This window comes from Mus caroli, unplaced genomic scaffold (assembly GCF_978045245.1).
Source record: "Mus caroli unplaced genomic scaffold, Mus_caroli_1 scaffold_15, whole genome shotgun sequence".
NCBI lineage: Eukaryota > Metazoa > Chordata > Mammalia > Rodentia > Muridae > Mus > Mus caroli.
In genome coordinates, this window is record NW_028227270.1 from 77,534,986 (window position 1) to 77,562,389 (window position 27,404).

A 27,404-nucleotide genomic window follows, 5' to 3' on the forward strand; every position below is an offset into this window, starting at 1 on the left:
GCTGTGAACAGACACCATGACCAAGACAAGTCTTATAAGGACAACATTTAATTGGGGCTGACTTACAGGTTCAGAGGTTCAGTCCATTGTCATCAAGGTGGAAGCCTGGCAGCATCCAGGCAGGCCTGGTGTAGGAGGAGCTGAGAGGTTTACATTGTCATCTGAAGGCTGCTGACAGAACACTTGCTTCTGGGCAGCTAGGATGAGGGTCTTAAAGCCCACACCTACTCAAACAAGGCCACACCTTCTAATAGTGCCACTCCCTTCGTTAAGCATATACAAACCATCACAGGGGGGTTACCTAAAAATCAGGGTAAGACCAGAAAGGAGGGGATCCAAACTCTAGACTCGGGTCAACTGCAGTGTTTTCGAGGTCTGCAGAAATCCACAAATGATGCTATAGAAGGGACAGAGAATCAAGACAGACAGGTGCCCAGAGGCCACTGTGATGACCCAAGTGTTTTGCAGTCACTATTTGCTCTCTTTCCTTGCCCTGTGGTGGATGGAAGATACCTCCCTACAGCACTTAATTATATTTGGTCTGGCTGCATGGATCTTTGGCCAGTGGGCACAATAAAAGAAGGAAACTCCAGTGTGCTGACTCCTATAAGCTGCCACACAACAAGGACATTCCCAGGATGCCTGAAGTCCCTTCAGCTTGAGTCCTAGAACCAGCACATAGGGGACAGATCTAACACAACCCATAGCCCAGAGTGAATGCCAGATGAGTCACCGCCTGGAGCACAGCCACCGACAAGGCTCACCTTCCTTGGCTGAAATTCAGTTGGCCTATACTGATAAGCCAAAGAGTCAACGCAAGCTCCCGAGCTTAAAGGAGGTTGGTACCACACAGCATTACTGAGCCATAGCTAGTGTGCACACCAACTGAAGAAAATCTGTCATGAATAAAAAAAAAATTGACCAACTGTCAGATGTTACTAGCAGGCGGGCTGAAATGGGGAGGGGGAACTGATCCTGGATGTGTCAAGGAGGAGAGCATTCTGTAGCACTTTCAGCGTGTGTGTGTGTGTGTGTGTGTGTGTGTGTGTGTGTGTGTGTGTGTGTGTGTAGGGTTATGGTGGGGTATAAATGCCTAACTGGGATTGGGTCAAGAGTAGAGGGAGGAAAGGAGGAGAGAGCAGTATCTATAACTCTTCAAGTTTTGTCATAAACGAGAGAAGAAACGCACTACAAACACTGAAGAAAAGTGTAGGGGTCAGGAAAGACTTAAGGTCCCAGGGTCCCAGGTCCTAATGTTGGATTTGAAACTGATGGACACGCCACAGAGTCAGGGGGATGATGATGGTTTCTAAGAACAGGTCGGGTGATAGATGCGCTAACTGGAGCCTGTGAGGTGGTCTGTGCGTAAGATCCTACAGAGGATGAGGAAGGAAGAGGTGACCCAGAGCAGAGGAGAAGGAAGAAGGACACCAAGTGTTTATCTAGGACAGCCAGCTTTGAGCAGACGGGGAAAATGGGGCAGGAGGGCCCACTGTAGCTGACCTCACACAGAGACTGTACTTAGGTCTTTACAGTTCCACTAAGTTATATTTGATGAGACAGAGACGACTTCAGCTGACTGGACTGTACCTCCTTTGAAACCAGCTCAGAAACAAGCAAAGAAAGTTGAAGAGATGTCTTAGGAAAATGAGCAAAAACATGGGATATTTGCATCTATTGAGATAACTTTCAAATACCCATGCTACCAATCAGATGTCTTGAAAACTATGGTAGTACGATGAACTAGAGAACTTCAACCAAGTAAAAGACAGGGGCACCATAGCCTGAAGCTGGAGGAAGAATCACGGAGTTAATGTGGACAGAAAGCTTGGGGTTCGTTCAACCAATGAACCCCAATGGCTGACGCTAACTGGGCTACTGAGCGCCAGGCAGGCGGTGTGTACAACTAAGGAACCAAAATTTTTGTTTTATTCTATTTCCATCCATTTACATCTAAGGAGCTGGAGCCATATAAAGTAGCTGTTCTACAAATACAACTTTACTGTTTAGGGAAGGGTCCATTTAATTTTAACTCCTGAAACACAAACCCAGATGTTCCAGAAATAAAAACTACACATCAGAGTTTAAGACTGAAAAAGAACAGCATTCGTTATCTCATTAATCATTTTTATATCGACTACATGTTGGAATTATGATGAATCTTTGGGTACGCGGCTTTAAAATCCATTGTGAAAATTACTCTCTAAAATGGGGCTATCGAAACTTAAAATTACATATCGGACAGTGCTGTTCTAAGTATTAGAAGAAATCAATATGATCTGAAAGCATGACTCTCAGTTACCCGTTGCTAGGTGTCTATAAGAGACAGGCTGTCCATCACTGTCAGAGACAGAACTACCCATGATGGATGCAATCCGGGTGCATCATTCGACATTAAATCTAATATCAATGGGCATACACGCTTTAGGGGAAAACAGTCATGCAGCAGTGTCAGTAACTAAAGCTTAACTGGAAAAAACGCCTTCTGTTCACTCCCTTCTAAGTGAGGAAGCAACTTTACACTCTAGAGAGAGTTTGGAATTAAAGAGACACTGAAAGAAACAGGTCCCAGAGTTGGAGAGATGGCTCGCTGTTAAGAGCACTTCCTGTTCTTGCAGAGGATATGGGTTTGATTCCCCATACCCACATGCTGGTTCACAACCATCTTTAAATTCAGTTCCAGACAATCCAATGCCTCTGGCCTCCTCAGACATCAGTGCATAGACATACATGCGGGCAAAACACTCATACATACAAAATAAAAATAAGTCCTTTATTTAGAAAAGGAAACTGGTGTCTATTAATACTTTCAATACAGTCTATGAATGATTGTCACATTTTTAATGACAAGCCGACAGCTTGGTTTTGTGATTCTAATTTAAAATGTGTGATAGATTTTTTAGACATGCGATTTAGATTGAAATGCTTAAGAGTGTTTGATTAAGTCTAGACAATATTAATTTTGTAAGTGATAGAATATTCAAAGAAATTAGAGCTAATTTTCAGGAAGACTTCACTTACCATAGTCAGAAATGTGCCCAAAAATTATCTGATTCCTTAAAATAAAAATTCAGGTATATTAAATTTGTGTATAAATGTAAAATAGTTAAGGTTTTGAGATGACGCTGATGGTTTGAAGAATTCAGTCTCTGCAATCTGAACCTAAGTCAAAGGCAGAGTGAAATGTGATTCACTTACATTCACTGGATATATAAGCAAAATAATAAGATACATAAGCTGAACTTCCAGGTCAAAAGAAAACGGTTTCTCTTGTTCACCTGTGATGTATTACATAGTAAGTTTCCTTTCTATACATAAAACTTACCTTTTACAAGTAATAATAAGGTCCTTCCAAATCTGAATTCAATTAATCCTTACAACTAAATTCTTCTTGGTAGTAGTCTCCCTAGTTTGCAAGAGAGTTATCTGAATACAGACTGTTATGACTAATTTCTCTAAATTAGAGAAACAGAAGAAACAGAAATATTCTTGTCATGGTTCTGGAAGTTGGAAGCCCAGGATCAAGGTACTGGAGATTGAATATCTGGTGAGAACCCACTTGCTGGCTCAAAGATGTTATCTTCCAAATGAGTCCTCAGATGGGGAAAAAATTAACAAGCCCTCTGAGAACTAAGTCTACTGGTGAGATTTATGCTAATCACTTCCCAAAGGCCTGCCCTCCAATGCCATCATCACCCTAGGAGTCAGGATTTCAGCATCCTGCTGTTGTAGGGACAACAAGAGTATATGGACCATTGCAGTAAGAAATGAAGGAGCTCTTCCAGTCTGGGCTGGAGCCCTAAGCAGACCTTAAGTGCGAACTCTACAGTCAGTCCCACAACACCCAGAGGAAGCTCCACTCCCAGGTGCTCTAACATGCCCAGGATCCCAGGGGCTTGGTCACACCAGGATCTCAGGGTCCCTGAGGTAGCTTTACTCCCAAGAGCTCTGACATACCCAGGATCTCAGGATCACAGGATCACAGAGACAGCTGGACTCTGTGGAGTTCTGACACAGCCAGGATCATAGGAAGGACAGACTCCAGTCAGATATTTTGAGGGCAGGTAGCACTAGAGATAATCGGATGGCAGGAGGCAAGCGTAAGAACATAAGCAACAGAAACCAAGGTTACTTGGCATCACCAGAACTCAATTCTCCCAACCATAGCAAGTCCTGGATACACCATTACACTGGAAAAACAAGATTCAGATCAAAATTACTTCTCATGATGGTGATAGAGGACTTTAAGAAGGACATAACTCCCTTAAAGAAATACAGGCAAACACAGGTAAACAGGTAGAAACCCTTAAAGACAAAACACAAAAAAACCTTAAAGAATTATAGGAAAACACAATCAAACAAGTGAAGGAAATGAACAAAACCATCCAAGATCTAAAAATGGAAATAGAAACATAAAGAAATCACAAAGAAAGACAGACCTAGAGTGAGAAAACCTAGGAAAGAGATCAGGAGTCATAGACACAAGCATCAGCAACACAAGACAAGAGATGGAAGAGAGAGAGCATCTCAGGTGCAGAAGATTCCATAGAAAACATTGACACAAAAGTCAAAGAAAATGCAAAAGACAAAAAGCTCCTAACCCAAAACATCCAGGAAATCCAGGACACAATGAGAAGACCACACCTAAGGATAATAGGTATAGGAGAGAGTGAAGATTCCCAACTTAAAGGGCCAGTAAATATCTTCAACAAAATTATAGAAGAAAACTTCCCTAACCTAAGGAAAGAGATGCCCATGAACATACAAGAAGCCTACAGAACTCCAAATAGACTGGACCAGAAAAGAAATTCCTCCTGTCACATAATAATCAAAACACCGAATGCATTAAACAAAGATAGAATATTAAAAGCAGTAAGGGGAAAAGGTCAAGTAGCATATAAAGGCAGGCCTATCAGAATTACACCTGACTTCTCACCAGAGACTATGAAAGCCAGAAGATCCTGGGCAGATGTCATACAGACCCTAAGAGAACACAAATGCCAGTCCAGGCTACTATACCCAGCAAAACTCTCAGTCACCATAGACGGAGAAAACAAGATATTCCATGACAAAGCCAAATTTACACAGTATCTTTCCACAAATCCAGCCCTACAAAGGATAAAAGATAGAAGACACCAACACAAGAAGGGAAGCTGCACCCTAGAAAAAGCAAGAAAGTAATCTTTCAACAAACCCCAAAAAGACAGCCACAGAAACATAATTCCACCTCTAACAACAAAAATAACAGGAAGTAACAATCACTTTTCCTTAATATCTCTTAACATCAATGGACTCAATTCATCAATAAAAAGACACAGACTAACAAACTGGATAGGTAAACAGGACCCAGCATTTTGTTGCATACAGAAAACGCACCTCTGTGACAAAGACAGACACTATATCAGAGTAAAATGTTGGAAAACAATTTTCCAAGCAAATGGTCCCAAGAAACAAGCTGGAGTAGCCATTCTAATATCGAACAAAATTGACTCAATAGAAACAGATGTATAAAAGTTGGGGTCATAGGCAGATGCACTTAGCACTTAAAATGAGCAAAATGCATAGAAACAAACACTTATCTAGGACTAATTGGCTATTCTGGGTCTTTGTTGTTCCATATAAAATTAAGGATTTTCTTTCTATTTATGTGAAGAATGAGATGAGGATGTTGTGATTGCATTGAATCAGTAAATTGTTTTGGTAGGAAATTCTTCTTTCACAATGTTAATTCTACCAAGCTATATGCTTAGGAGGTCTTCAAATTCTAGTATGTTTCTTAATCTCTTTCTTCACACATTTAGTTTTCATAGTAGAGGTTTTTTACCTCTTTTGTTATATATATTCTAAGTATTTTATTTTATTTGAGAGACTGGGCAGAGGAGCTTGTCCATGATCTCTTTCTCAGCAGGCTTGTTACGCATGTGTATTAAGACTGGTAAATTTTGTAAGTCAATTATGTGTATCATAATACTTTGCTGAAATTATTAATAATTTCTACAATTTTTCTAGTCAAATTTTGGGAACATTGGGTATAAGATAGCATAATCTTCAAATGAAAATAATTTGACTTAATATTTCCCCATTTGTATCCCTTCTCTTGCCTTATTGCTTCAATCACATTATGGATGAGCAGTAGGGATAGTGGGCAGGCCTCTCCCATTCCTGATGTTAATGGGGCTTATTAATGGTTTTATTCATTTAGGATGATATTGGCCATGGCTCTGTCATACATAACCTTTATTATGTTGGAATATGTTTCCTATAGTCCTACTTGTTCTAGGGCTTTTATTAAGAATGCATGTTGAATCCTATCAAAGACCTTTTCTTTTTCTTTTTTTGCTTCCCATTGAGATGATCATATGATTCTTGTATTTTTTGTCCATGTATTTGGTTTATTACTTTTATTTCTTATATATGTTTTTAAAAGTAAAAAATAAAACAATGAAAAAAAAAAGAAAGAAATGAATGAGCTTCTCCCAAGATCATGAAGCCACAAAGATGGCACAGGCAGGATTCAAACCCAAGCCATCTTCTCTGAATGCTCTTGAGAATGGGAAAAACAATGAGTTTTAATAAGCAGTTAAGAGTGTAACCAAATTTCTGGTTCCTCTTTTTCTCCATAATTATAACCTATCCTTGAGGAATTCCAAGAAAACCCCACTGTGTACTGGAATGACCCAGACAGAAACTGTTTTTTTAAGATTCCTAGCTTCAACTCTGACCTTCAACATCCTAAAGCAAAGAACTTCCTCAGCATAGCACTGAGTGTGTCACTGTGAGTGAGTGTGACATTCTGAGTGAGTGTGACATTCTGAGTGAGTGTGACATTCTGAGTGAGTGTGACACTCTGAGCACCCTTGAGCAGATCCCAGCCGGGAGTGCCCAACTGTTACAGAGTGGTCATCATCTATTTTCTTTTATAATTATTTAGATTTATTTGTCTTATCTTGTGTTTGCCTGCAGGTATGTCTGTATGCCACATGGGTGCCCAGTGCTTATGGAGTCAGAAGAGGGCATCAGATCCTCAGGAACTGGAGTTATAGGTAGTCATGAGTCACCACGTGGATGCTGGGAACCAAACCCAGTCCTCTGCAAGAGCAGCCAGTGCTCTCAACCACTGAGCCATCTCTCTAGCCCCAGTTTTCTCTTCTCTTCTCTCCTTTTCTTTTCTTTTTTTCTTTTCTTTTCTTTTCTCCTTTCATTCTGTGCCCTTTCCAAAATCCCAATCTAGGACCCACTCAGAGGATAAACAGTCACTCTACTTAATTTTGCTTTTAATTCAAGATGTATTTTATGGCAAGTCTTCTCCCTCCTTCTGCTCCTAGAGCCTATCTGTCATCTGTAGCCATCTTAGCAATGATGCTCCTCTCTTGTCTACCTCCTGAGGTGTCGCCTCCTAAGCTGAGGTGAGTGTGCCTGCGATTTCCAGTCTTCCCACTAAGCTGCCCTGAGTGCCAGCTCTTTCCAGAGTATACATAAGCAAGATTTCACTGTACCTTCTCTGCAGCAGGAAGACATTTTCAGGCTGCTGGTAGTTAACAAAGCCATCCTAGTTATCGTCAGATGGAGAGTTAGCCACACACATCATGTTTCCTCCATGTACCAACTTCATGTTGGATAAACTGTGAGCAGTGCAATAGTTAAGGAGACAAGAAGTAGAGATGAGAAGAGAGAGCTTATATAGCATGCTTAGTGGGGTTCCTGGCACCAAATAAATACTCAATAAATAAAAGCCAAGGCAGTATTTTTAAAAGAAACTATAAAACTATGGGTGATTGCTGCTTTTATAGATACCTGTCTCTTATTTAATCCTACTTTGTATATAGTTTACAGAATAAAGGCCCCTGAATTTGGAACTCTTAATCATTCTTCTATTGAGAACAAGAGAACATGGGTATTGGGCTGGGGAGTAGATAGGAGGCAGTGGATAAAGCATGAACATTCGAAAGACAAGGGTAAATTGTGAAAGATCCACTTTCTGTTCTCTTTGACTAAAAGAAGATCAAAAGCTTAGTAACAACTGGTGCCATAAAACTAAGCCAGCTACTGTTATCTTTCTTTTACCTACAATCTTTTCAGGCATGGGCCTCCGAAGCCAAATAAGTTGAAGATGGAATTGTAATATTTGATTTCTAGTGATATAATTCAAATAATTAAAACTTCAAATATTATAATGTCCTCGTGACATAGGAAGCTGAGCTAATACTACACGGGACCTCAGCCAGTTCCTTCTAGCCTTAGGACAACGCTGACACTGGAACTGTACTGTAACATCATTAAGTTTAAATGACAGGCAAAGACTTTGAAGACCCTAATTAAGGAGAGCAGACTTCTGCCCACCTTGTATTTGGTACTGGGCATATGTCATGCCCAGTTCTTGTTCTTAGTAAGTTGACAAGGTTTGTTTGTTTGTTTGTTTGTTTTGTTTTTGTTTTTTGTTTTTTCAAACACATCCTGTAAAGTTGTTAAGGAAACGAGGGCTCACGCTGTAGCCCAGGCTAGACCACTTATAAGTTTACCATGAATCTGACATTTACCTCAAACTCAGTCTCCTTAGTGCTGGGATTACAGGCATATGTCACCACACTCGGCTCTATTAGTATTCTCTTCATAGACTCTAGAACACATTAATTAATTAAAAGAAGAACTTCTGAAAGGGTTTGATGTTTCATTTATTATGTGAATTCATATGCTATAAGAACATGTATTTCCCCTGGTGTTAGCTTGGCTGAATTCATGCAAATATGCCACAGAGATGTCTGTTATTCTCACTGTCTCATGAAGGGGCCTCACTTTGGATAATTATTCTTTCCTGGGCTGTCTCTGACTTGTCCTAGGGACTCCATGGTACTTCTTTCTTACTCTCTTTCTCTTTCAACAGCACTCTCTGCCTGCCTCTGTCCTTTAAGAACTTTACAGGCTATGTTTGAAAAAAAATCAAACAAACAAAAACACATTGTCAACTTCCTAAGAACGAGAACCATCAGTGTCAACATTCATAAAGTAAGGACAATGACCTACACCTGTCACCTAAGGTTCATGCATAAAAAATGAGCCCATATTTGTAACCTACTTAGCACAGTGCCAGGCATACTGGCTGGTATTGATTGACTGGCTGGTAGATTGATTGATTAACTGGCTGATTTTTAAAAAACACAGATGGAAATCCAAATGACCAAATTCAAACAGGGGCTTAGAAAATCGATATATAACCAGAGAAAATGCCAGATAAAAATCACAGAGAAGCCCTTTCCCAATCGATTTTTAATTCAAGAGCTTGAGTAAATATCTATTCTTCAATGGAACTCTATCTGACGCTCCACATTGAGATCAAGCTGTAGAAAGGGCCATGTTTGGCTTGAATGACTAAAGTTAAACATTAGGAAGACAGCTGATGAGTGGCCAGTACTCCGAGCTCAGCCCTTTCAAATGTACCCAGCACTCCAGACCAGCACAGCGTTTTAGATTCACTGTGATCTTGAACATCTAACTTGCATTCCTGAGCAAGAAGTGGATTCCATAGCCTATGTGAGGAGGGGGAAAAAATGTGTTTTCTGAAAAAATGTGTTGTTTGCAATGTTCAAAGTGCACATATGCCAAATGCATATTTTAGTCAGAGTGGGAAAGTGGGTCTCAGCCACCAGGACCAGCACCCCTGGTGTGAGAGTGTCTAACCTCAGAAATCCTAGGAAAATGACCTTGGTTAATTGCCAGGGAATCTGAACCATGAAGTATTACAATGGTGTTTAGAGGCACCAGAGTCTTTCCTTCCTGCTGCCTGAACACTGTGCCCAAAGGGCCCCTGCTGTGAGTGGACCTCCTTCTCACCCACTAGACACTCACCACTCAGTTCCTGGGCCCAGTTCACCTTTGACTGAGTTTAAGGGAAGAAGGGGAAACCTAGTATAAGACACTCGAGGATGTGTGTGACAGAAGTACACCAACAGAAGCCCAAATGCTTCTGTCCACCACAGCACCACGGCAGACATCCAAAATGAAGAATAAGGCTTGTGATGGAGTTTCTCATTAATGCGCACCATCACGCGCTGAGTTCCAACATTTTTCTGGTTGAACTACAAATTAGCCAAGCCACATTTTAAAAAGAAGTTCTGAGTGTATAAATGGCTTTTTAAAAATCAGTATGGAGTTAAGTGGTAACTTTTCCCCTAAAACAAACAAACAAACAAAAATAACCAGGGCAGCACAGTAAACCATAGGAGTAGACTGTGGCAACATGGTAACCCAAAAAACATAAAATCAAAGAAATAATCAGAGGATGTGTAAAATGAATATTCTTCAACCAAAGAGCTCTAATAGTTTCATCAATAAGAAGTTCCTTGGTCCACATTTGTTAACTGTGTCTGAATCTATACTAAGTGCTACATGTAGCTAGAAAATAAGAGAAAACAGTCATTTTCTTTGAACTACACTTCTATCTCAAAAATATAAACATACACATTTTCCACCCAGCACTTAAGAGTTTGCAGTATGGCTTTAAATTGTATCTTTCCATCACTTCAAGTGCAAAACTGGAATATACCCACAATCGTTTTTCTACCTAATCAGTCATTACTAATAATCTATGCCACCAAATACCCCTTCCTGTCACCATGGCCAGTCTCTTTCCACCTGTTCTCTGCACAGCAGCTATGATCAATACCCGCCGTGCTCAGCAGGTCAGGAAATGATACCTTATATTTATAGCATCTCGCCTCGAGGTCTCAGGGTCGCCTTCTCTCCAGCCACATATCGAAGCCTAAGTGTCTGGGTAATGAAGTCATTAAGAACCCATCGTCCTTCAGCAATGTGATTTTATAAATGCTACCACACATTGCACTGGATGCAATTGTGCTATCACAGTGCAACCAGAAATTGCAAGAGAATGATGGCCCAGAAACAGGAAACGGAGGGAGGCTAAGTGGCTGTAGGCTGCCAGGCAGGCTTTAAGGTTACAGACAACTGACACTCAACAGCACGAAAGTAACAACAATTTAAAGTTAAAATTCCTTGGCTTGCTTTGGTGTCTTTGAATATATTTGATACACATGAAGAACAGAAATCCCAGGTGGGCCAACCATACCATCATTTACCTGACTGTGTTTTACAACTTACACCAAAAACTAAGGCCAGTTTTTCTTTGTAAAATTCAGACTGTTAAACCAGGATCTGCAATAAAAAGACGGGCACCCTTGAGAATCTTGGAGAGACGTGACGATTCTTTCACACCTAAGGGCATACTTGCTTCCCCCAAGTGGCTGATCTGAGTCAAGTTCCAAGTCCCTAAGGTATGTTTTTTGCATTTCCTACTACAATAGTACAGCTGTCCCCTTACCCATGGTGGCTTTAGCCCTGGTGGTAACTCAGAGTCCAGGAAGCCAGTGATATATGTAATAGTGAGACCACGTTTCTGTAAGCCACCTAATACAGTTAAGCAGTCAGTGCATTCTATCTGTAGCTGTTTATTTCTGTTTACTTGTTTTATTTTGGAAGGAAGAAAAAGAAAATGGTGCTGTTTGAAGACGCCAAACTATTGAATCTTGTACCTGCAAACAGGAGCCCTTATCTTGCCATCGTAACACTAAGCAGCTCTATGCTTCAACACTCTAATTGTGAGCCACAACTGCCCAGGCTAGAATTCCCAGTGTGGGTTTCATATAGCTACACGTACAGAGTCCTTGTACTTGAATGTTAGGATTGCTGACAACGAGCTAAATAAAGCTGCACTCCTGGTACCTTAGAAAGAACTCAAATTGTATTTTTAGTACCAAGCAAACTACATTCTGTGACTATGTGATGCGCCTTCGGGTTTTTGATGGTCTGACTGCCTCTCGGGCTGAAATGAGAAAAGGCTGATGATGATTCTCCTCCTCTGCTTCTCTTCTCCACCCCACTCTACTTCATTCGAATCAGGCTAGTGTTTCATTGCCTTCATCAAAGAGTATTTAGCACAGCATCTGTGAGCCGCTCAGCAGGTTAAAAACTCGCTTTCAAAACAATTGTGGAAATAATCTGAAAATGACTGCAGTGTAAATCCTTTAGTTTCCAATACAGGCTTATAATGAAGTGGCATTACTCAAAATTGTTGGCACATGAGAACAAGCTTAGGAACCCAGCAATCAGCAAGCTAACAGGTGTTGGAATCCCAAGGGGGGTGGGGGATATTAAATAATCACTCTGGGATGGCACCTCCTGTAGCTACAATACCCAGAATTCTAATCAAGTTAACCACAACTCAAAATAATCAGTATTACTGTTTCATTAACTATAATATGAGCTAACAAAAACAAAATAGACTTCCTTTCATTCCATAAAACGTTCTCTAACCTACTTAAACATGATTTTTCTAAGTTGAGTTATACAACTTAATCAGGCGGGTAATTTTCCAGTTATCAATACAGCATCTGTCCCCAATTAATTAAATAACATCTGCACATGTATAATATCCTTAACTGATCACCTGTAACCCTGAAAAGCATGTTTTCTTTCTCTCATAATAGTACCTATCATTTCTAATACTCCCCCCCCCCCACACACACACAAAAGAAGTCTTCACTATCACATTTAAAAAAATTCTTTTTGTGTGTCTGCAACAAACTATCACGAAATGATCTGCTGGCTTGTGGCCACTGAAAGGGACTGGTACCCACAACTTGAGCAGTTCCCTATCAGGTATCCCAATGCCCTTGGCAACTGCATCTCAGTCCTTGCCAGCACGCGTAAACACTGATGCAAACACCGCCTGGACACCTGCCTCCGAGGATGCTTTGGATGGCTCCCTTGCATAAAAACATAAGGCATTTTCCACTTGCCTAGAGCGTGAACACAATATCTTCCCAAAACAATAGCAACGATGTCTGTGCCAAGTATCTCCTCCACAAGGTACTGGTCCAGCTCTAGAAAGGCTAGAAAGGAGCCTGAGCACTCTTTCCCACCATGCAGTTCCAGATTCAGATCCAAAACCCAGAGGAACTCCAGATACCACTTCTAAATGCGTGGACCACAAGCGTCAGAAGGAGCTGACTTTTCAAAGATTTGTGTTAAATTTTAAAAAAAGAAGAAGAAGAAAGAAAGAAACCTCTCATTTGCTCCTTACACCTCCTATCCTATTCTGTAAGGAATTAACCATGAAACACAAAAGTCCTGGGGTAATTTTGTTTCCTTCTTTTCCTCCTAAAGGCGAAGGAGAGAGGTGGAAGGAAAAAGAGAGACACCTGGCAGGTGGGTATGGCTCGGCCCGCCCCTCAACTTGGTCGGGACAGATCAGGCGGTGCCGAGGGCTCTGCTCCACAGCCCGGAGCGCGGCCCGAAGTTTGCTACGGGTGCTGGGCTCGCGGGGCTCCGGGAGGCCGTGACGGTGGGTGGCATCAGGGTAGCCCCGCAGGGCATCCGGTGCATACCCCGCAGCGGCTGGACCCCGCGCTCGGGGGACCCTTCCGGGGCCGCGCGGACTGGCGCGCGCCTTACCTGACCAGCGGCGGCGGGGGCCGCGGGAGGACGGACGGGAGGATCGATGGGAGGACCGAGAGCCACTCCGGCGGCGGCGCCAGGGATTGAGGGAGGCGCGGCGGAGGAGGAGCTCGGGAGCCGCGGGCGGGCGGGCCGCTTTGTCTCTACGGCGCACAGCCGACCCTACGTCACCATGGCAACCGCCAGTGCCCGGGCCGGCCGAGAGCCTGTACCCCTAAGGCACCACGGTCCGGGACCCCGCCAGCCCTGAGACCCACGCCCTTCTTCTCAGCAGTTGGGTAGTGTGGAGGAGACAAGGACCCCACCCCCAAACACCCGGAGCCACTGCCAGTGTAGACACTCCCGAGTCTCAGAGTCCCTTGCCAGAGACAGGAAGGCTCCAGAGAGCCCTAAGCCCAGAGCCAAATCTTATTGCAGTGCAGGCTCTGCTTAGCTTTCTCACTCTGGACATTCCAAAGCCCTAAGGTCCCCGTCACCACCACATCTTTCTTTTATGAAGCCCTGCCCTCCAAACGGAAATTCACTTAAGGGAGAAGAAAGGGCAATACAAAGTGATAAACTATTGAGCAACTGGTACTCCGTGCTCCTGTTGCGGCTGCTGCAGCAGACACCACCACCACCACCACAATCACCACCAACCAACCGCAACCTTTGCCTCTGCTGCATTTCTGGTTTCCCACAAACAAGCCAAGCACCTGCCTTGCCAGGGGCTCCCGTGGGAGGGAAAGGGGGCCTTGACTTCTGATGATAAATACAAGATGTTAAACCACAACTTTTACACACAGGCTGCAGTGTGAATGTGAAACACTGCCACACTGCTTAGGGACGGATTACAAGGGCTAAGCATCCACCATGGGCACCAAGTGACAGAGCCACCGTCTAGCTGCATACTGCCGACCTTGACCCTTAGGAAAGCAACTAGGCTCCCTTGGGAGTCCAGATAGCCCCTCCTGAGGAAATTTTTGGAGAAAGAGGGAAAAGTACCAGCAGGCCTTGGGTCATGCTTTTTTTTTTTAAAGGACAGAGCTGGAGGGCAGCTCCCCTGGGTGAGTCACTCCTCTATGCTATGTTTTCTTGAAAGTTCAGTGATTAAATCCAAATTCTACAGTGTCTTCCTTTGGACCTCAACGAGCAGGCCATGGACTGTCCTGGCATGTGTGAATCGTCAAAGAAGTCCCATTAACATACTAACCCCCTGGAGAGCTATTGTTTTCTGGGCTTGCTAACTGTCTGAGAAGGACACATCAAAACAACAGCGTTACTGAAAAACAAAACAAACAAACAAACAAAGACTTTACCGATAGAGGAGGCTCCATGTATTAACTTATAAAAATGGAAGGTCCATTTTATGTACTAAAATGAAAGCATTTCACTCCTAAGGAAGGTTGCCTACTTTTTTTTTTTTTTTAAATAAAAAGATCAGTAGCCAGGCGTGGTAGTACACGCCTTTAATCCCAGCACTTTAGAGGCAGAGGCAGGCAGATTTCTGAGTTCGAGGCCAGCCTGGTCTACAGAGTGAGTTCCAGGACAGCCAGGGCTGTACAGAGAAACTCTGTCTCGAAAAACCCAAAAAATAAATAAATAAATAAATAAATAATAAAAAGATCAGTGCTTCCAGATGAAATCAAGAGAACGAAATCTTTCTGTCACACCATTAAGTCATTTGAAGACATGTATCAAAACTCAAAGTGCATGTATGTTTCTCCCAGCTATCTGAATCTGAGAAATGTTACACAGAAACCCATAAATAGATAATGAGAGCTATGCAAGGGTGCAACATACTCCCACTTTTCTACCAGCAAAAATTTAAAACAAAGTATATGTGGACCAACAGTGATTTGGTTAAATTAATTTGGTACAGTTGCACTGTACCAAATATAGCCACTAAAAATAAATTAAAAATAATAAAACATACAATAAATACATATTCAACTTCCTGTTGAAAGAACAATGCTATGGACACCTGCAGCCCAGCGCCATAGTTTATGTGAGATTGTATTGCAGTTGCTGTTTTTATTGAGTGACTATTATTCTCTTTTCCATCATCAAAAACCTCAAATACATGCGTAAAAAATACAAGCGTAGCGTGAACCTAGTCTGTATAAAGTTTCTCCATAGCTATCTAAAATATCTAAAATCTGTGGTCTGGGGGTAAAGTTCCCCACCCCCACCCTACCCCCAGCTCCAGGAAGACCAACAGTGTAATAGCATTGAGAGATTTCAGGACCTTTAAGCGGTGAAGCTGAGAGGTGAGTGTGTTGTAACTGCCCTTCATAGAGGGATTAATGCTCCTGCAGTAGGGTACAGCCTTCAGAGTGGATTAGTTTGAATAAAAAAGTGAGATTGGCCCCACCCCTCTCATGCTTCCTCTCTCACCATAGCAGGTGATGCCTTGCCCTTGCGCATGCTCTGACCAGAGGAGAGGGCCAGCGCCGTACTTGACAAAACCTTGGGCCCAAATAAACCTCTTTCCATTATAAAGTTGCCAGCCTTGAATATTTTGTTATAGTACAAGCGAAAGAGGTGAAAAAAAGAAGGCGGGGAGACGGGAGGCAAGGAGGCCACAAGAACAGGAAAGGGGGACAGAAGTAGGTCCCTAACAACAAGAGTGGGGATCGAAAGGACCGGCACTACCATGATGCACCAATAATAATCATATATAATTATTAAAGTATAACTTTAAGTCAGCAATGTAGATTCTTGGTGGTTGTTTTCCAAAATGAGCATTCATGAACTTTGTCAAAGAATTAACACAATAGAATGTATAAATATCAAAAATATTAATGGGCCGATACACTCTTGATTGGAGACTGCGTATTCATGGCCCTACATAACATTGCCTTAATGGGAGGTTAAATACAGAAGAAAGAAAAGTAATTAAGTGGCCAGTCCTACCTTCAAATATCAGGCAGGCATTTCGAAAAATCTGACTGGTTCCCTCCTTTCTGAGGAGTCTGGTTCTGCCTACATCTGTGAGAGATTCTTGCAGCCTGGGCTCCCCTTCCCACTGGCGACCCCTTTAGTCTCAAGACATTCACATGAGCCATGTAAGATAGGTATACAAATTAATCAAACATTTACTAATGATAAATTGCAACTAATTTTCAAAATTACTTCTCCAACATTTGTAATTTTGCCTCTTATTGGAGACAAGCAAAGGTGTATAAGTTGTATATGTAGTCATATGAGAGGAATGTGCTTTTATTTTTCTTTTTTCATAGAGAATTAAATCTTGGTTGAGTACTGCAAGACACAGAACATCTTTAGTGTTGTTCAGAGTTGATTGATATTTTGATTTTCTAATTATCAGTACTGAGAACACCACTTCACATAAACACACAATACAAAACGGCAGACGTATGTTTAAAGCCATGTTAAAAATGACTGGAAATGCCAGGCGTGGTGGCACACACCTTTAATCCCAGCACTGGGGAGGCAGAGGCAGGCGGATTTCTGAGTTCGAGGCCAGCCTGGTCTACAGAGTGAGTTCCAGTACAGCCAGGGCTACACAGAGAAACCCTGTCTCAAAAAACCAAAAAACAAAACAAAACAAAACAAAAACAAAAAATGGCTGGAAATTCATTCTCTCTTACACCCCCAGCCAAAATTCACTATGATTTTCCTTTTATGAATATCAAATATCAAAGGGCAATTTTAAAATCAAGCATTGTAGCAGGATACAACCTAAACATATGCTTATTCTATACTCACGTGCTAAGTAATGACATCAGGAAATGATCTGAGGTCTCTGTCTCCAGTAATGAAATTGTTATGTTGTTAGTGGAGCAGAGAGCATTGCACGCAATCGTTTCAAATCCAAGCTGAGCAGCGTTTGCTGGTTCTGAGCATAGGGGGACTGGTACAGTACAAAGTGTGTTCAGAACCAAGGCCGCAGTCACATCTCGGGATGTAGCCTGGGCACGCGCCACCAGCAACACTTTGGATGCACTCAACACTTGCTTTTGAATTAATTTTTTTTTTGTCATTAGCATTCCAAAACTCTTTTCCTGTGGCCCTCACCTTCCGTTATAGGATCACAACATACAGTTTAAGAACCTCTGGCCTAGACATTCATATTTAACTGGGAGGCTTAGCTCCATCTCAAGCTCTGCTTCCATTTCATTATTTTGATCAAATTGAAAAGTTGTAAGGAAATCATCCTTCCACACTGTGCCCTCGTTCCTGCCCAGTGGCGGGTCACGGGAACAGATTAAAGGGGTGGCTCTAATCCAGTTATCTAACCCGAAAATGGAAGTACTGTAATGGACGTTAAAATCATTCTGTGGGATTGGAAAGACAGCGAAGCAGTTAAGAGCACTTGTTGCTCTTCCAGAGGACCTGAATTTAGTTCCTGCCCCCACCCCCAACCCCCATCTCACAACCACCTGCAACTCCAGCTCCAGGGGGCCTGATGCTCTCTCCTGGCCTCTGGGGGCACACACACAGAGAGAGAGAGAGAGAGAGAGGGCATTCGTGCACACACAAGCACGCGCACACACACGCATATGAATAAATCTTTAAAATGATATGGTTTGTGTCTATGAGTGCTGTGACAGTCGTTACTGGTTGTCAACTTGACTGCATCTGGAATCAACCAAAGCACAAGCAGTGGGGAATGCCCGAAGGGTTTTCTTGATTATCTGAAGGAAGAAGACCCACCTTAAATGTGGGCTCTACCCTATGGTAGCAGCTGAGTTAAAGGGGCATGGTAGAAGGGAACTTTGCCTTTTGCGAGTTTGCCCCCATTCTCACGTGTTTGCCTTCACTGATGTTAGAATACACTTCTTTGGGATCCCAATATAGACTTAAGACCAGCAGCTCTCTAGGAATTCTCCAGCCTTCAGCACCAGATTGAGACTGTGTAGATAGTTAGCCTCCAGGACTGGACAGCTGCAGGACTCTCATTCTCTCCAATGAGACAGCCATTGTTAGCTACCCAGACCACATCCTGGAAGCCACTCTAATAAATCCCTTTTTAATATACATATTCTAATATGTGTACATTCATTCTCTCACTTCCATTCCTTTAGACTAATGCAACCAACACAACTGGTCTTTCATATTCTCGTGATTCTTTAAAATGAGAGTAAGTAATAAACTCACTCTCCTAAAATAATCCTCTGAAGTTTAACAGTCCAGTACAGCAGGCACTAGCCATGCGTGTGAGCTGGCCACTAGCTAATCCAAACTGATGTGCTAAGAAAGTGAAAAATGCCAAGCCTTCAAGACTTAGAGCAATAAGATTTTTAAAGCGCTATGTCATTAATAATGTTCCTATGGGTTACAGATTGAAATACTATTTTAGATATATACAATTAAATAAAATATATTAATAAAATTTTAATGCCTGTTTCTTTCTTATTTCAAACATGCTTACTAAAATTTTAAATATTTTCTATGGGACATATTGGACAGCATTTTAAAATTCATGTTATATGTAAAATGCAATTAAGAGCTCTGATGTCAGCTAGTATTTATTTATTTATTTATTTAGACAGGGTTTCTCTGTGTTCCAGCCCTGGCTGTCTTGGAACTCTCTCTGTAGATCAGGCTGGCCTCGAATTCACAGAGATCTGCCTGCCTCTGCCTCCGAAGTGCTGGAATCAAACCGTGTGTGCCGCCACCACGCCCCGCAGATCTTCTTAATCTTCACATAAAGAAGGCTGAGGCAGGAAGATTGCCACAAATCTGAGGCCAGCCGTGGGTACAAAGGGAGTTCCAAGCCAGCCTGGGCTACACATAGAGTGAGATGTGCCACCAGAAAAAATTTAGAAATTCAAATAAACAAAATAAAACTACCTCATTAATATTTCTCAGCTTGTAATTTATAGCAAATAATTTCTCGTGATTAGAAAGCTATCGTAAGATTTTGCTCATATACTTAGATCTTAGTAAAATTTCAGCCAAGACACTAACATCAGATTGTTCGATCCGAACTTATTGCCTATAAATAGGACTCATAAGGAGATCGACAAGTGCCCTGAGCTGCTGAGTAGGGGCCCTCGCTGAGCATAATCCCCAAAGATTATGAAGCAGAATAATTTCTGTTTCAGTGTTTTTATTTGTATTCTCTGTTACCACTCTCTCTCTCATTTCATTAACCTCAGTTCGGGCCAGTATCAGTGTGACCAGGGCCAGTAACAGAGTGACCAGGGCCAGTATCAGAGTGACCAGGGTCAGTATCAGTGTGGCCAGGGCCAGTATCAGTGTGGCCAGGGCCAGTATCAGTGTGGCCAGGGCCAGTATCAGTGTGGCCAGGGCCAGTATCAGTGTGACCAGGGCCAGTATCAGTGTGACCAGGGCCAGTATCAGTGTGACCAGTGGTTCCCAACCTTCTGAACACTGTGCCCCTCTAATACAGTTCCTCATGTTGTGGTGACCCCAACCATAAAAGTATTTCATTGTTACTGCATACCTGGAACTTTGCTACTGTTATGAATTGTAACATAAATGTTTTTGGAGATAGAGGTCTGTCAAAGTGGTCACAATTCAGATTTTTAGAGCCATCAGATTTTAACCCTCACCCCTCCCACAAACTGGATATAAATTTAAAAAAAAACAACAACAACAACAACACACAAACATTTTGATTCATTCCAGGAATGAATCAAATAAACCAAGTCTTCAATTACCAGAAAAGCATCATAGCAATTTCATCCTGATAAATATTGACCTTCCCAGATTTAACAAAACACAGCTGACACCTTCAGTGGTTTGCAAACAATGTTTTCTAATAAAAACTCCAACACACAGCAGGGGTACCTCCCTACTGAAGCGGTTGTGCAAGGATCTTTCTGGGCTATGATTTAGATTTTGTCCATGAAAATCTTCATTTTTTCCCTCAATTATAGCTCAAATTTATTGTTTCCCATGTCCAAGCTCACAATATCCGCACAGCAGACTTGCCAGACTCTAAATGACTTCACACCACAGATTTGACAAAAGGGAAAAAAATAAAATAAAAAACCATGTGTTCGCTTTTAGCTCCGGACATAACCAGAAATGAACAGAAAGGTTTGCAAAAGGGCTCAGCTGGTAATGCCTGACTGCCTGAGTCAGATCCCTGGAACCCACGTGGCAAAGAACAGACTCCCACAGTCTGTCCTCTGACCTTCACATGGATCTTGTGACATCCGTACACATAGAGAGCAGCTCGCACATGCGCATGCAAGCAAACACACACACACACCTACCTATATATACAAATTTATATGCAATAGAATTTTTTTTAAAATAAAAGAAAACAACTATCTTTTACAAATAAATCTTTAAATTAATTGAAAATCCCAATTATGTCCAAACATGGCTCGTTGAGCTCTTTATTTTGGACGAGGAGGAGAAAAACATGGGGAGCTACCTCAATTGAGCAACAGCTCTTTGAAGGCCTGCCTTCCAGCCACATTCTGACATTGTTTAATGAGGTGATATGAACTCATCCAAAACCCATTTTTAAAACACGTGTTTTTATCTTAAATCTTATCTCAAAATATTCATTTGTGCCTTCACATTTGTGCTTTCTTCTGTAACTTTTTTAATTCATTTGAGAAGTGGGGGGGGGGGTGGAGAGGAAGCATTTAGGACACTTAAAAAAGCTGGAAATTCAGAATTCAGAGAGTCCCCTCTGGCTGCCCTAAAGTACTGGGGGAACAGGCCCTAAAAAGCAAACGTTAACTCTCATATCCTGGCAAATAGAGGGAAAGACATGCCTTCACACACTGTTCCAAAGGGGTGTGGGCATCCTCATGCCAAGCGGCCTGTTAGCCTTTTGGCCTCAACAACCTGAAACAATTCAAATTTGAAACTGTTCTCGGCACCCTTCAGCTAAGTGATTTTCCAGGAAAAATAAAGGGAAAAAAGGAGCTAGAGAACAAGAATTTTGCCTGACACATGTATCATGACACATGTATGACACATGTATGATGTATTGACTTAAGACTCCGGGATACCCTTGCCTCTTTAACAACATTAGAATTTAGATGGATAGCTCGGATGGCTCCGTGGGTGAGCACTTACAAGGATCAGAGTTCGGATCTCCAGCACCCACAGAAAAGCTGGGGATAGCAGCACATGCCAGTAATTCCAGCGCTGGGTAGGGAGAGGTGCTCAGAAACAGGGAGGGACTCACTGGCCTGCCAGCCTGGCCAAAACAGGAAACTCCAGGTACCATGCGAGACTCTGTCTCAAAAAATAAGGTAGAGAGTGACTGAGGAAGACACCGGAAGTTAACCTCTGACCTCTACATGCATATGCACGGGCAACGAGAGGGAGGGAGAGAGACAGACACAGAGACAGAGAGAGACAGAGAGAGCTTAAAGGGACAGCCAGCCTTCTCACCAGTGCTGAATTGTCTCACAAAAATTACTTATACAGCTGAAAATACTGCCTCTCTCCGCAACCCACTCTAAAAAGATAGGTTAGGCTCTAAAATATTTCTTCTGCTAAACCAGATAGGATGACAAAATTGGGTAATAATCAATATTGACCAAACACTGAACCATGGGGCTGTCTGGCGTGAGAAACCTTGCTGCTAATTGGAGAACACAGACCCTGAAAACTCTAAAGACAAAATAAAAGTAAGGCTGGCTGAGAAGCAGAGACTTACTCATCCTTCATTCGTCCCTTGTGGTTATTATGCAGCCTACTTAAAGATACAGACATATCACTTGCCAGTGGGGAGAACTGTGTGGAAACAGAAAGTAAATAAATAAATAAGTAAATTCTTTGTAATTCTCTGCCAAGAACTCCCCACGGCGAGATTCAACACGGTAACGCACAGCCAAATGATTAAGTTGGTATTGATAAGATTTCGTTAAGATCAAGTTTTGGTGTGCTTTAGTCTCGTTCAAGTAAATTTTGCTGGCAACAGATCAACTTTAGGTGGTAAGGCTGGAAAATGTTGTTTACCGAATACTTAGTTCCCCCCTGCTCAGTGATAAGTGAAACACAGAGCACTTCTCAGGACCTCTCTGGGTCGCTCACTGTTCGACTATCAAATGCCCCTCCACAGGCCGTGTTACTATTGGTCCTCAGTGGGTGGCGCTATTTAGGGAGGAGTGGAAGAACCATGTGTCCCCACCACGTAGGGAAGTAGGTCACTCATGAGAGGGGTGGCAAGGACTTTGAAGGGTACGCCATCCTGTTCCGCTCCCTGCTCCCTGCTTCCTGTCCATGAGGAAGGGTAGATGCCACTCTACCCTTTGTTCTTGCTGTGAACTACTTCCAATATTAACTGTTTAAGTCATTTACTTATCGATCCTCACCCAGCCACAAAGGAGCCTTTAGCAGGATTGGAATGACTCGTTCCCTTATCTATTAAGTGAGGGTGTTGAGGCCAGTAACCTTTTCATAAAACATATCGATCAGAGCGATCCCATGTAGCTCTAATGTCATAATACCACTGGGGTGAGAGACCGACGCAGGTATCAAAGGAGAGCCATGTGTTATATGCATCGTTACAGTAGTAAAAAAACACTTCAAAGGCCTTCTTGGTGTCTAGATCTTCTGAAGAGCATACACCATCTGAACGTCCTTCACCATCAAAAGCAAGCCGAGGGTGTCGTGACCAGACAGGTTCTTAATGCGCAAAGTATGCAACATGTCACAGGAGAAAGACGCATGCCAGTGTTGCCCACTGATGTCTAGCCAGCCACGTGAGTGTGTACCTTGCTTTGATAGATGGGCATAGGTCACAAGAAATAGCCATCCCCAGAACTACTGTGTTCCCTGGGGTGGGGCCTCCTCCAATCTAGAGTGGAGCTAACTCCAGCCTGTCGGACAAAGCAGGTCACTGTGACAAAATGCCTCACCAAGAAAACAACTTTGTGAAGAAAGTGTTTGTTTTGACTGACAATATCAAGGAACTGTCTGTCTTGGTGGGGAAGGCACAGCAGTGAAACCATGAGGTCGTGGTCCACAGCCAGGGAGCAGGAGAGGAAAGATGAAGCTTGCTTGCCTTCTTCTTCTTCTGTCCCTTATCCATAGAACAGCACCACCCCATCTATAGTAGGTCTCTGCCCTTTAGCTGATCCTCTCCGTAACACACGCACGGATATATCCAGAGGTTCCTCTCCCACGTGATTCTACATCCAGCCAAGTTAACTACGTAGATTAACCTTCACAAAGAGCAAACTGACAGCCATTTAGGAGAGAGCTTTTCTCACAAGACCAAACTATGTTATCATCACTAAAATCTCACTTTATCTTTCCAGACCAAAGGTGTAACATCCCCTACCGTACCTTAGTTCCTTTTGTTCTAACCTAACACAATGCCTAAGGTTGGGTGATTTGCCAAGAATAGATTTCTTTTTTACACTTCTAGAAACTGGAAAGTCCAAGGTAAAGGGCCCATATCTTTTGAGGATTGTTGTTGTTGTTGTTACTCCTTTCACATGGTAAAATGCAGAACAAAACAGGGCTAAACTCATCTTTCTACTGGAAACCCACTTCCCACAATAGGGACATTAATCCATTCCTGGCAATAGACTCCTATGGCCTATGCACTTCCTACGCAGCCAACATCTCAACACTGTTTTATTGATAAAATATTGATAGAGAACTTGGGGGGGGGGCAGGACACATTCACACCAGGACAGAAGCCATCCCTCAACTAGAAAATTTTAAAAGACCTTTTTTAAGCAAGGTGAGTTTGTAATGGCCAGTTAAAATAGAAAAACCCAAGAAATAATTCCTTAGATCAAGTGAGGAACAGCGGTGGGTTGGCAGGGGAGGGGGTGTAAAGATGGATGAGAAGATTAAAGAAGCACTCCTGAGCTGAGTAGAACGCTCTTGGGGAGCAGCTTCTTCCAGGACACAGAGGATGGAAGTGGAGAGAGCGACGGTGTCTTGGCACACAGAGCCGAGACTACCTCCTATGCCAATCAATCCATAGCAGAGAAGATAAACAGCTATAAAAACTAACTCAAGACCTGCCTGAGTCCTACAGGGGCCTCAAAAGCTTGCTTTCTGTTCTTGGAGCCCATCAAAAGCACTTTTTAGTCTCCCATTCCCCATTCTTAACCTGGTATGATCTTGCTGTGACTCGCAAGAGAAGACTTCCCTGTGCCTCCCTATTCTTCCCTCTAATGCTACTTTCTCAAAGACAACGTTGGCACCCCGAGTATTGTGATCACATGACCCTCTGGGTTGTTTCTAATATCCTTCAGTTATCACTTGCTCACCTGTATACTGTCCTTGTCCCCAGCCCCTCTGAACATGAGCTCCTGGACCACAGAGACTCACCTGGCCTTCCTCATGTGGATCTTTTCAGCTCTGGAAAGGCACCTGGTGGGCCCTTGGCAGCCAGCCTCCTGGGGAAGAGAGCGGCGTCCCCAGTTCTAGGTCACAAGCAGCAGTTGTCCTTCATTTCCTTCCCTTGGCTGGTGGAAAATAATATCCTGACAACTTTGTCTGTCTTTCCATCTCCTTTGAGTGGCGTCTTTTCCTTACCAAAGAAAGGGTGGCGCCAGATGATGTACACGAATCTAAGTCAGCAGATGAAGGCCAAAGAGCCAGCCACTGAGTCAGCCTCTCCTAAGAAGAGCTATAGACATCTCAGTGTGCGAACAGATCATGAAAAGGAAGAGCTACCCTCGGCTCACGCCAGCTTACGAAAAGATGGTATTCCTTCACAAAATAGATGCCAAACTCCCCTCCAATGTGATGTGGGCTAGACCAGAAATTTATACACGAGTAAGGTCTAGCCCAAGCCCTGGGGGAAGGTGGTCTGCAGAAGAGCAGGTCGAGGCGACAATTTAAACGCACAGTGTTCTTTGGCAGTTGTCAGATCATGCTTGGGCCCCAGAGAAGTATCCAGGAGGGAATAGTCCCTTTGGTCCTAAGGGAACGATGCCAGAGCTCACTCCAAATAGAGGGAGCAACAGCTGCGAAACGCGTAGAGACAGAATCAGCTGGTCAGGTTCTGAGGGCTCTGTTTCACGGGGCCACGGGGCCACGAGCCAGAGCGTTTATGGTGGCAGGAAACACCCCCTTGAGACACTATCAAAAGTCAGAGCTCTGTGAGCTCTGTGAGAGAGGAAAAAAAAACCAAACGCACACTGTTTAGCAAGATTACAGCCAGGAGAGCAAAATTTAGCCCCCCAAAAACTAGTTTTCTCTTGGTCATCCAAGATTCCAACTTTATTTCCTCCTGATTCAAACTTGCCTCCCCCTAATCTTTCAATATTAACTTTGTCACACCCACGCTGGCCTCCAAGGTCCCTCATTCTTGCAGCATCGAGGACTTGGTCCCTGATGAGGCCATACTCACGCGCAACACACTTTCGCGCATGCTCCCTGACAGCCTTTATGAGCTCGCGATGGACAGAGCCAAGCAATATTAAAGCAGCATGTGATTTAATAATGAAAGCATCTTCGAAGTTAAAAGGCTGTTGGTTCTGGTCCAGGTTCCCATGGATGATATCCAGGATTGCCAAGACCCACGCCATTGTCTGCCTCCTCCAGGACAGTGTCCTGAGAACACTGCCCCACCCCCACCTCCCACTCCCCAGAATCCTCCAAAGCTGCCTGCTGTGTCAGCCCATCGGGAGTTTGGAGTCACAAGGGACTTTAAGTAACTCGCTTTACCTGGAAGGCAGTCAAGGCAACGGTTCCCTTAACCCTTTCTGGGGAGAAGAAGAGGACACTTTTGTCTCTCTCCCGATTCCCGCCATTTCCTACTTCCTACCAACCCCTACCTTTACACTGAGGTTTCCAGTCTCCTCTCTTACATTGAGAGTTCATGTCTCTATTCCTAGTCCCATTTGGATATGGATGCTAACTACCCCACCCCACCCCACCCGGCAAGGCCTACCCACGTGTTTAAGCCCTGGCCCCCAGCTTGGTATAATTTCAAGGTGTAGAGCCTTTAAGAATCAGGGTTTAATAAAAGGTCTTATGGTGACTGAGTGCTTGCCCTTTAAGGGAGTGGTGAAGCCCCAACTCTCCTCAGCCCTACACCCCAGTCATGAGCTAAGTGGTTATACCTATAAACTGATTTATCTTCAGTGTTTGTCATAGCAATAGGAAACTGACTCACACCCCTAGTAAGAACTTTGTTTAATAGGAGATTATCGCAATACCTTCTCAACTAGCCCCATATTTGTTTGGCTAAAGCAAAGCACAGAGTTCTCTTATGGTGAAGTGACCGTGCTGTTTGGGGGGGGGTCACTATCTCCCCAGCTTTCCCAAGTTCAAAAACTACCCACCTCTTCAAAGCTTCCTTCAAGACCCAAACATCCTTTGGGGTGAGATGGAAACTCTCTCATCTGGCGTCTCCCATGACACATAGGTCTTCTGCATCTCTCAAGATCTACGTTACAGTAATACTTGCCCAGGTCAATAATGAACACCTCTGGCACATGGAAGTTGATATCTTTTCCCAGAATCCCACCCTGCCCCGAGCATGGACCCTCATTCTAGGTGTGAATTCCATTAAGGTTCCGTTTCAATGTTCTACGGAGCTGTCGAATGAAAGTGCACACACTCCCAAGGATGGTTTTGTCTCTCTAGACTCGGGGGTGGGGGTGGGGTGGGGGATGTAGTTGGTTGTGTGGGATATGGGGTGAAGACAAACCAAAGAGGTGCCAATATGTCATACATGGCATGGAAATTAGCTTGCCCAGTTGCAATCCAAGCTTCCTTTCCCAGGCCTCTAACTACTCAAGAGCACTTCTGTTGTTGGGAGAGTGTTTTTCCTTTCTTGGGCAGTTAGTTGTCTTGCTTTGCTGAACACCCCAGCACTGGAGACGATTCCCCCTCCCCCCCCTCCCCCTCCCCCCCTCCCCCCACCCTACTCTTTCTCCAATAAGAGTAAATGCAGATAGGAATAACAAGGAGACGAACGCCATAACAGCCTTAGGGGACCTGGGAACACATTCAAAGCCCACACTCCACATTTTTTTGGCCATTTTCACATTTGAGTAGGTAAATGTGATTCAAGT

General features: G+C 43.2%; 1 protein-coding gene across 8 annotated transcripts in view; it reads right to left on the reverse strand.

Moving 5' to 3' along the window:
- Rnf182 (ring finger protein 182) overlaps window positions 1–25,256 on the reverse strand; it is a 64,291-nt gene extending 39,035 nt beyond the window's left edge. For 2 of the 8 annotated variants that reach the window (XM_085831136.1, XM_085831140.1), the window contains exon 1: window positions 24,706–25,256. The gene's annotated coding sequence lies outside the window, so the exon portion shown is untranslated. Of the gene's footprint in view, window positions 1–7,496; window positions 7,623–13,211; window positions 13,933–24,705 lie in introns of those variants that run through there. The other 6 variants (XR_015045435.1, XM_085831142.1, XM_085831137.1 and 3 more) reach the window with 6 other exon arrangements.
- Window positions 25,257–27,404: the final 2,148 nt, after the last annotated feature.